A 10638-nucleotide genomic window follows, 5' to 3' on the forward strand; every position below is an offset into this window, starting at 1 on the left:
TGGAGTTGTTGTTTCTAAACAGTAAATCTAGCCATCTAAATTTTTCCAAACAGAATGTCATAATCGAACAGAGGGAAGTACAGAGCAGGGCAATTTGTTAAAAATGTTTTTAATAGAAACATGGAACAAGGAAGCGGAGGGCAAATTGTGTGGTGAATACTAGACACAAGCATGAATGTGTAATTTACTGTATTATTAGAAGTGGGTAAATTTGGGAGAGGGCCGTTGAGGCGAGAGTGGGAAGGTTTTAAGACAAGTGTTGCAGCTGGGACCGCAACACGGTGTAGCTGGCATCATTCAGCAGCATCGACAGCACGCACAGATATCAAGTGTGGAAAGGAAACTGCTCAATGAGTTTGGCAGAGCCTCCCAACCAAACATGTACTGCATCAAGTTAGCCTTGGCATGCAACTTATGAATGGGTAAAGAGGGTCTCATATCCAGCGGTGGAAATGGATGAAAATGTGCCATGGGGTACCCATCAAAGAAGAGCGGGTATACAATGGGTAGAACTAAGGTGGTTCACTGCCAGAGTCAGCTAATAAACTGCAGAGGCAAAGTAAGCTTCGGCAAACCATTATGTCACCTTCGCTGCAGTACTGTTGCATCCCAAATTGTTTGCATGATTAAAATGTTATGTTGCCAACACTTTGCAGCAGGGATGCTCCATGCTAAGATAAGACTACACAACACAAGCTTTTGTTTGTAAGGTTGGTACTGCTAGCCAATAGCACAATCTCAAATAGCGCATCCATCAATTCCACCCGCCATCTGCATGAACTCTTGTACCCCCACTAATTATCACATATAACTCCCATTCATTCAATCGACCAGAAAAATCTAGAGTAAATACAGGATTGGTTTCCGTGACAGAACAAGACTAATCCCAGTGACCAACAATAACCACTAACATTAGTTCCAGAGCAGCATTCTGCAAGCATAAAGCATTTTAACACCTCACCAGCGTAGTAAGCACTATTCAAATTTAACTACAATACAGGGGTGGGGAATTCCTATCTCCCGACGCCCGAGACATCTAGATTTCTTAGGAGGGCAAGAGGTTTTAATTTGTATTTTGTCCAAAGGACAAGTAGACAGTTTTATGGTAATCCGATACACAGCTGTTCAACCCTGTAGGTCACAGCTAGTTAATAAGATGCTCTGAGAAGTTTATTGGCAGTGAAAGGGTAAATGCAAAAGCTGGGGCCTGCACTTTAATTTCCCCAGAACAGAACAACAAAATGATAAAGCAGAGCTCGAAGTTGGAAATAGCTCGTGCTCATGTAGCTTCCAGGCCCCATGTAAGAGGCTGCCTTATCTGCCTCTTGGCCCCTTGCTCTGACTTGAACTGTATGACCCCTGCCTTGTATTCTCTGCTCCACTCCTGGGCCTCATATTTAACTCACTTTGCTTTCCCTTCTCATGCACCCCCTCCTTTGCACTTTGCCTTTCCTGTACACCTTATGTTACACCCGGTGCCTGAACCTGCTCACCCCCCTTAGCCGCCCTCTCTGACATCTCTGACCCGCTCCCCATGGCCTCTCATATCTTACACATCGAGGGCTTACATTAAAGCTCATTAGTTTCCCCATGGGCTTTCATGCAGGCCTAAGGCCACCCCCAATTCTGTCCTTGCACTAGGCCTCTCATGTCACTTTGTGCCTGCACCAGGTGCATTGTGAACACACTGCTGTAGAAACTACAGCAGCTGTGAACTTTTTGATGGGCCTCTTCAGTCTGCTGGTCTGCAGACAAAGGCCCATAATGGACTTGAAAGGGTGGGTGGGTGAGTGATAGGGTGGATGAATAGATGCATGTATGAATGAGTGAAAGGGTGGATATACAGATGCATGGATGAATACGTGCAAGAGTGGATGATAGATGCATAAATTAATGAGTGAAAGGGTGAATGGATAGATGCATGTATGAATAACTGAAAGGGTGGATGTATAAATGCATGGATGAATACGTACAAAAGTGGATGATAGATGCATACATTAATGTGTGAATGGGTGAATGGATAGATGCATGGATGAATGAGTGAAAGGGTGGATATACAGATGCATGGATGAATACGTGCAAGAGTGGATGATAGATGCATACATTAATGAGTGAATGGGTGAATGGATAGATGCATGGATGAATGAGTGAAAGGCTGGATGGATGGATGAATGAGTGGAGCGTAAGGGTGCATTTTTAAATCCATAAATGGATGAATGAGTGAAAGGGTGGATGGATAGGTGCATGGATGAATGAGTGGATGGATAGGTGCATGGATGAATACGTGAAAGGGTAGATGTATAGATGCATGGATGAATACGTGCAAGAGTGGATGATAGATGCATACATTAATGAGTGAAAGGGTGAATTGATGGATGAATGAGTGAAAGGCTGGATGGATAGATGGATGAATGAGTGGAGTGAAAGGGTGAATGGATAGATGGATGAATGAGTGGATGGATGTAAGGATGGATGTGTGAGAATGGGAGCAAAAGAGCAAGGGTGAATGAAGGGATGGGTGAGTGGATGGATAGGTTGAAAGTGGATTGATGAGTGAAAGGATGGACGACTTACTGAAAGGGTGGATTCATGGGTGAGAGACTAGATGAATAGATAGCCGACTGGGTGAGGGATGGATGGGTGGGTGGCTGGGTGGACAGGTTGACGGATGGCTTGGGGGGTGGAGAGTTGAGTGTAAAGGTGGATGGAGGGATTAGTGAAAGGGTGAATGGATGGGTGAGAGGGTGGATGGATGAGCGAAAGCATAAATGGATGAAGTGAAAGGGTAGGTGGATAGATGAGTGAAAAGGAGGATGGATGGTGTGGATGGATGGATGGAGGGATGAGTGAAAGGATGGATGAATATGAGTGAAAAGGAGGATGTGTGGGGTGAAAGGATGGATGGATGAGCAAAAGGATGGATGAGTGAAAGGAAGGCGGGATGGATCAGTTGGATCGATAGGTTTGGAGATGGCAGGATAGGCGTTAGCAGCTACAGTAGAGGTGGTGGAGCTCTTGATGGGCCTCTTCTGTCTGCAGCTCGGCAGACAAAGACTTGTAATTAATTTGAAAGGATGAATGGATGTGTGGGTGAAAGGATGAGTGAGTAGAAGTGTGGCTGGCTAGATGGATGGATGGATGGATGGATGAATGAGTGACCGGGATGGTGGATGGACAAAGGATGTTATAATGAAGGAAAGGGTGAATGAGTGGATGGGTTACAGGGTGTAAGGATTAGAGAGCGAAAAGATGGATGAATGTAAAGGATAAATGGATGGATTGATGGATGGGTCGAAGGGTGGGTGGAAGGATGAGTGAAAGGGAGGGTGGATATATGAAGTGAATGGAAGGGTATATAGATGGGAGTGAAAGGGAGGGTGTATGGATGAGCGAAAGGATGGATGGATGGTTGAAATGGATAGGTTTGGAGATGAATGGGTAGGTTTGGATATGGATGAGTGGATCGAGAGACAGATGAACAGATGGATGAACAGATTAGTGAAAGGTAATGGATTAAAGAATGAATGGGTGCCAATGTAAAGGTGAAATGCTAGATACCAGTGGGTGAAAGGATGAATGGATAGATTCTTAGATGGAAGAGACAAGAGAGCTATTGTGGAGATGATTCCAATTACTTTTTTTCGCTTGCTTGGTGTCATAAGAACTTTGAATCAATGTGGGGGGTATTTAAATGTTCTGGTTACTCACTTGGCCTACATTGTGCTATTTTCTCTACCTTGGGATTATCAGGTAGGCGTGGTGCTGTTTGCCAGCGAGTTCTTACTAGACAGCTAGTATTTGGTCTCATAAAGGCCACATTGCCATAGAAATTCCCGGCACTGAACAAAACTACTTTGTAAAAGAGCAGAATGCTGTCACACACAATGAAGCCAGCTCACAGATAGGAAGAGATAGCATTTCAATAAAAACAAAAGGTCTTGGTTAACTCAAATTTCATTAGGGGCTCAAATGTTAAAGTCACGAAAGGGCACCAATGATATATGTCCTTGTATTAAAGGAGATTTACGTTTTTCATGAATTCCCATGAATTTCTTAAGTAGGCCAGAAAACCGTAGTCCTAGAAAATATTTGTGATTTGCATCTTAGCATGAGCAAATATGAATATGCCCCAGCGGAAATCTGTTGAGTGTTTACAAGTTCACTTTTTCTCCAACCACATTTTTCCCAGCCCTGGAAGAAACTTTACTTCTGCCGTTGTCAGGGGTAAATTTCCGACCTTTCTCAGTATGGGAAAAGATTAGAGAAGAGCTGGTGAAAACCTCCAAAATTCAAATCCTTCTATAGTATTAGCCTGACATAACCAGAGAGGCTATTATCAGAGCTCTTCTACAAAGAGATTGCAGCCATTATTTGACGGTGCACTACATGGCACCAAAGGGACAAGTGGATTTTGTTACAGGACAAGTAGATTTATGAAGCTACTTGTCCCATGGACAAGTACATATTTCGATAAATTCCACACCCCTGCAATAAAATATATACTAAAATATGTAGCACAAGCACTTGTGCAAGGGGTTGCAATGGTAAACTACGGCAGGGCAGGCATACATTTAATCTGATAAAACCGACACTTTGTACCAGCAAACTATATTTACAATAGGGCAATTGCACAACTTCTCTGCAAAAAGTAAATGCTAATTGGGCTACTGAGGCAGTTCTGTGGAAGGTGGTGGAGAACCAGTACACTTCTGCAGTAACCAGCTTCTCAATGATTAAACACAGCACCCACTTCAACAATCCAATAACCACTAAATTTACAACTCAAAGAGTGTAAAAGGTCATAGATCAATATTCGGGGCAGAAAATGGCAGCAAGACTCAAAAACACTGAAACCCCCAGTCTCGTCACTTTTGTATTACAGCACACGTTTTGCCCACCTCGAACGACCAGCTACCACAGTCATACATTGAATACAGTGTAGACATAAATTATAGTGCGATACTTCAATGTTCTTGTGAACGTAGAAAGATTCTTTATTACTTAAATTCCTTTGACAAGTAGGCACAGCCAACGCGTTTCACCCTAGAAAGGGCTTCTTCAGGACAATGTATTTTAGTAAGCACTATCCAAGTAGTCCTGGTGGGAGACGCCAGCATGCAACTGTGCTTGTAAGTAAGTAATAAAGAATCTTTCTATGTACACACGAAACCAGTGAAAGAACTATTATTGAACAATTAACTATCTCCGTATAATTTGTATCGGCTCATCTTTCTGTCCAAAAGGTCAGCACATTCTTCAAAAAATATATATATATTTTTTCTTCTTCAATAAAATAACAAAGGTTACATGGACGTTATAGTTGGGTTCTACTATAGAAATTTAGCAGTTATTGTTAAAGTTCTCAGTAATTATATCTAGCTCCCTCACCATTCACTGTTAATTACGCTACATATTACATCAATTATGACATCATTTATAATATCACTGCAACATTTGAAATAAGATTATTTATGAGAAAACTATGTATGGCGGGGGAACAAATTATAGGTAGCTTAGGGCACGAGTTCTAGTTACTGGAGCTAACTAACTGGTGAACGTCTATGGTTTTGGGTCTATACATTCGCCACACAAATATAACGTCCCTGCAACGTTTGTTTTTTTGTTGTAGTTAAATTTCTAAAGTTTTTTTTTCCCCCTGTAACCTTTGGGCTTAGCAATGAATGAAAGATAGATCTAAATATACAAATACATACATACTAAACTAATAATGATGGAAAGACTAAGAGTGAAAGGTATAAACTAGGTGTAGGGAGCGGGATAGGGGCAGCAAAGCTGTAGGTACCTGGGGAGGATGAGGGCTGCAGGGAGGGAAGCTGAAGGAGCAGCCGAAGGGGTGGCAAGGACAAGAGCTGATAGGGTTGAGAGGATGGATGCACCGGCGAACAGGAGGTTACAGTAGGTGAAGGACAGGCGGCAGAGACTGGAGAGCAGCAATGCAGCGGGGCTTAAAATGAAGCAAGGGGACTGGAAGAGATGAGAGTGGCGGAGGGGGGCTGTGGGAGCGCTGGACCGAAGGACTGCAGCAGAGGAGGGTGGAGTAAGGCTGGCGAGAGAGCGGTGATGCGGGAGCAGGAATGGAAGAAAGGAGCAGCGTGTGAGCCCCGCGAAGCACCAAGCCTGGGCGTCCAGCCGGTGTTCATCCAGCCGCCTTACCTCTCTGGCGCCTTCAGCCGCCACAAAAAGGAACCAGGGCTTCCGGCCGTCGCACGGTGCGCACAGCAGACCTGGGCACTGACTCAAGACAAGACCCGGATGTAGGACACCGGAAGCGGTCTCTGCATTATAAGTCATGGACGCGGTCTAACTCAGCGGATGACGAAGCGGCAGCCATGTTGGAATAGGTCGAATCCCCGAAAAAAAAGAATTTGTCCTAGAAAACATGAAATATTAAAATACATTTCCTCCGCTGGGGTGAAGTCAGTTACCTCGAGCCAACATTGATAAATAAGCCCTAATTTTCAGGAACCTAGTGTTAACCATATTTGTTCTGTAATTGATAGTAGTATGTTTAAAAGTAATAAATATATGATCTGGAAAAAAAGAAACTAAAACAATTTCTAAAAAATGTTGACACCGATAGTTTTATAATTTGCATTCAGAGGTAGCCGTCTCTTTCACACAACGTTCTTCTTTCGGTTAAATTGACATCCCTTCCATTATGGCAGCCGCGCTACTTACGATTTTATTTTCACGAAGGTGTAGGATGAATGAAAGACATTGTGCAGAACCATTTCTTGCACCCCTGGACAAACAATTAATGTACGAAACACACCATTTTCCAATTAATCCAGGACTGGATAGTAAATGGCCGTATCCTGGAATATATGGAAGGCGGGAAATTATCATTTACATGTAGGACACTGGAATTATGTGATTGTGCGGCCGCGACGATTTTCGCATGATTATAGATTCGCCGCATTTGCCACATAATTCATCACCTTCGCCATAATCTGCAGAATTTTTAACAAAAAAAATGTTACTTTTAGTTCAAATCGTTCAAATATTTCTAAAAATGCACCAACACGTGCCATGCGGTGGAAGGCCCTTTGCAAAATTGAACTGGCCGCTTTTCTATTACTTTTTGCTAAATGTGGGTATTAAAGTGGTACTAATGGGGTGCAACCAATGCCCAGGCTACTAAATTTGAAAATAATGAAGTAAAACTATTATAAAATGTGCCACGTTATGCTGTATCGTTTGCATTTATTGCCGCATAATTCACGCAACCCTGCCACATAATTTGACCCTCTCCTGCTGCATAATTCCAGTGGCCCTGGCTATAGTGTGGGACAGCAAACTGCAAAGTTTAAAACAAAATGTTCTGCAGGGAAAGATCAGATAAGATAGAACTAGCATCTATCGCCATCTTGTGGCACTGGACAAGTTAGCGGGCTTGTTATTTACAGGCAAGATTTGCTCCAACATCTGTACAAGGCACAAGCAAGCTCTCAAAAGGTGTGGACCTGGAGAACACGCAAAGGCAAATCTAATAGGCATTGCCTATGCAAGAGCCATTTGCTTTGCCAATATGTTTTAGTAATGTTGTACACCAGAGTGGCGGCTGTTCAGCATGGCTGAAAGTTAGTAGGATAAAGGAGAGTGGAGTGGAGGGGAGTATCGTAGAGTGGAGTGTTTTGGAGTGGCATAGAGTTCAGTGGCATGGAGAGGAATGAAGTGGACCATAGTGTCTTGGAATAGCGTACAGTGTGGTGGAATGTTGTGGAGGGAGTAAAGTGTCGTAGAATAGAAGGTCATAGAGTTGAGTCACATAGAGTGGAGTAGAGTTGAATAGAGTGTTGTAGAATGGAGTGGCTGTAAGGTATAGTCTTTCTTCCATTTCATTGTGTTCATGATGTCATTCTGATGTAATGACATTCTGCATGTTCACACGTTCCACTTCTTGCATCCTCAAGGAGAGTGTATCTTCAAACATGTTTATGTTTGAAGATGCGTCTCTCGAGGATGTTCTTGCAGTTTAAGCTACAGCTGTTATTTGATTGATTGAGCTGTTGGTATTCTGAAGAGCCGGTTGCACTCCCGTTTTGATGCTGGAATAAATCTAATTTTGGATTTCACCCGGACCTGTGTATTCTCATTTCTGCATAACCACCTCTACGTTACATTTGGCGACGGGATTTTGGTTTCTGGCATCTTCACTAATTTCTCAGAAGGCTACGCTGCTTCGTAACCACCGACTTCTGGAAATATATTTGTTGCACTGTGCTGATTTTGAAGTGAATCGTGAGCTTTTCACCTTCCTGCTACTTCGGATCTCATACGAGGAGCTTTCAGCAGGATACACATTTAAAAGTTAATCCGTAATTTCAGACGGAACCAAGCAGCCTTTAAATAACGTGAGAGGAGTACGCGGTGACGTCATCGTAAAACGGAGGAAGTAATTTTCTAATGCAAATTTTATGAGTTTAACGCGATGCGCACAACTTATTTAAGGAGAAGTAAATACTTCAGTTGAAAGTCGTTGTGTTTGCACTCAATTGATAGGGGGGTCGTTTAAAGATTCCAGAAGAAACTTATGAATGCCACGTGCAAGTTTTCATTTACATTTATCGAGTGATGTTCATTCATGGTAAGCTGTTTGACAGTATTTCTTGGCACATTTTAAAGACTGTGGAGATTTGAAAGAGTTAAACCGAAATCTTTTAAGAGCTTCAGTTCTTTGATAGATCTTCACAATGGTATGTGCAAGTTTGTAGTTGTCATTTCACGAGTGATTTTGGAGTATTGTTTTCAACATTTAAAAAAAAACTTTGGAGTTATAAAAGACTGCTTTTATTTAAATTTTAAGAAACATCTCTTTAAAGACATTTGACAGAAACGTCTTCTGGGGCATTTTAAAGGCATTCAGCATTTTAAAGACGTTTAACATTTTAAAGACATTCAGCATTTTAAAGACATTCAGCATTTTAAAGACATTTAACATTTTTAAAGACTACAAAACTTAGTCAAAAGCTAAAAGAAAGGAAGAGTACAAAAGTTGCATATTTACAAACTATATTATTTTCAGGGGAATTTATTTATCTAAAAAAATGGCTAATAATCAACAGGTGATTATTCTGAACAAATTCTTACCTGTTAATGGAAAACCTGTGGAACCGTGGAAAACCTGGTTTAGAAGCTTCGAGAATTATTTAGTGGCAATTGATGCAGAGGAATATGCTCCTAAAAGGAAGCTTGCTATTCTTTAAAGTCACTTGGGAAGAGCTGGTAGAGAAGTTTACGATAACTTACCCCTTTCAATTCCACCTTCAGGAAGAGGCGAAGGCTGGAATGTTTACAGAGATGCAGTTCAAAGACTTAATAGGAAATATTTGGAACTTCCGAATGTCATTCTGGAGCGTTTTAATTTTAGAAAGAGAAAGCAAAACTTGGAGGAAAGCGTAGAAGATTTCATTTCAGTTTTGAGGAACATGTCAGCTGATTGCAACTTTGGGGCTGATTTAGACATTTACATCAGGGATCAATTTGTTTATGGTTGTTGCCATAAAAAAATTCAAGAACGAATCTTAAGTTGCAGGGATCCAACATTGGCTGAGGTGGTTGATATGGCTAAAAGTATCGAAAGGAGCATTGTTTCTTCAAAAAGTATTATGCTTGAAAATGTTTGTCCTGATAATTTTGTGCAGAATGATGTTTCTGTTAATGCAGTGTCATTTAAGAATAGTTTTAGTAAACCTCAGCAGAGAGTTAATAACACATTTTGTTTCAGATGTGGATCAAGAACACATCTTAGTAACAGTCCCATGTGTAATGCTCTAGGGAAGAAGTGCACGAACTGTCTGAAGTTTGGTCATTTTAATAGTGTGTGCAGGGCCAGGCCTGTACACATTAGTTCTGTGTCAACACGTGAGAATGTTGATCAACATGATCAACATGATGTTTTTTCAGGGTTTGATGTGGTTCCCTTAGAACCTGATATGCAACATGTTAATATTAACACCTTAGAATTACCTTCAGTTTCAAATGAGTCTCTTCAGGGAGAAATTGTTCAGCTATAGAAACTTTAGTTTCTTTGGGGGCGTTTGAGAAACCTAAGGGTTTAAGTTGGAGCATACACTTTGTCTTATTGGGTTTCCACAAAATGTATGTAAAGGTTTGGCTAGAACTTTTCATTGTAAGTAATATTTTGATGAATGGAGATTAAGGGATCCCACCTTTTTCTTTCCATATAGCATCTGTGGGATGGGTGCATGAAGTTTACTTGGGCTTTGGTAGGCTTTAAGTGCATCATTTTCTTTTTTTTTTCTGATTCTCTTCAGATTTTTTTTTTTTTAATGAAGGACTATGTAGACTTCAAAATGTCCAGTTTTTATTGAAAAGAAGGGGTGGTGGTGTAAAAGGGTTTTTCATGGTTATAGCTAAAATAATTCTTTGTTATTAATCTGATTCTCCCCATGATGTATGTCCACATTTTTCTTTCGTAACACTCTCTGTTTATCTTTAGTCTTTTCTTCTGTGTTTCTCCTTTCATCACGCCTTCTGCTATGTTGCAGTATAGTGAAATGTATGAATTTATTAGGTCACATTGGAAAAGTTCTATGCTCACAAAGTTTAAGGATTTTTATATGTCTTGCTTTATTTTATTGTTTAAAGTTTTGT

General features: G+C 41.2%; 1 protein-coding gene across 3 annotated transcripts in view; it reads right to left on the reverse strand.

Moving 5' to 3' along the window:
* SRRT (serrate, RNA effector molecule) overlaps positions 1 to 6280 on the reverse strand; it is a 125974-nt gene extending 119694 nt beyond the window's left edge. For 2 of the 3 annotated variants that reach the window (XM_086946135.1, XM_086946133.1), the window contains exon 1: positions 6175 to 6280. The gene's annotated coding sequence lies outside the window, so the exon portion shown is untranslated. Of the gene's footprint in view, positions 1 to 5915; positions 5935 to 6174 lie in introns of those variants that run through there. The other variant, XM_086946134.1, reaches the window with a different exon arrangement.
* Between the last annotated feature and the right edge of the window lie 4358 nt (positions 6281 to 10638).

This window comes from Lissotriton vulgaris, chromosome 12, assembly GCF_964263255.1.
Source record: "Lissotriton vulgaris chromosome 12, aLisVul1.2, whole genome shotgun sequence".
In the NCBI taxonomy this organism is placed as follows: Eukaryota; Metazoa; Chordata; class Amphibia; order Caudata; family Salamandridae; genus Lissotriton; species Lissotriton vulgaris.